Here is a 408-nt window from a genome sequence, read left to right as displayed (position 1 = left end):
GGTTGGCTACCCGAAGCTGGAAACTAGCTGACGAATAAAATTTTCTGCCAAAGGAGTCCAGTCTCCTGGCGTCTTTGTTTTTGGGGGTGGGCGTGGGCTGGCCCTGACGCTCTGTGGTTTACCGATTCCACCACGAGCGAGTTGGGTGCCGGGTGGGAATAAAGATATTTGTGGTCCTTCGCCGACACAAAGTATTTCCTTTTGGCCTTCTTCGAGATTGGGGCCAAGGAGGCAGGAGTTTGCCACAGCGAGTTCGAAATGTTGGCAATATCTTGGTGCAGAAGCAGGGCCACGCGACCCGGTGCCGAGGGAGACAGGACGTTAAAAAGGGAATCAAACGGACGTTCCATCTCCATTTCCTGCAGCTGGAGGCTGGATGCCACCCACTTTAGCAGGTCCTGGTGCGCC

This window comes from Malaclemys terrapin, chromosome 8 (assembly GCF_027887155.1).
Source record: "Malaclemys terrapin pileata isolate rMalTer1 chromosome 8, rMalTer1.hap1, whole genome shotgun sequence".
Classification (NCBI taxonomy): Eukaryota; Metazoa; Chordata; order Testudines; family Emydidae; genus Malaclemys; species Malaclemys terrapin.
Note: the sequence above shows the minus strand (reverse complement) of the source record.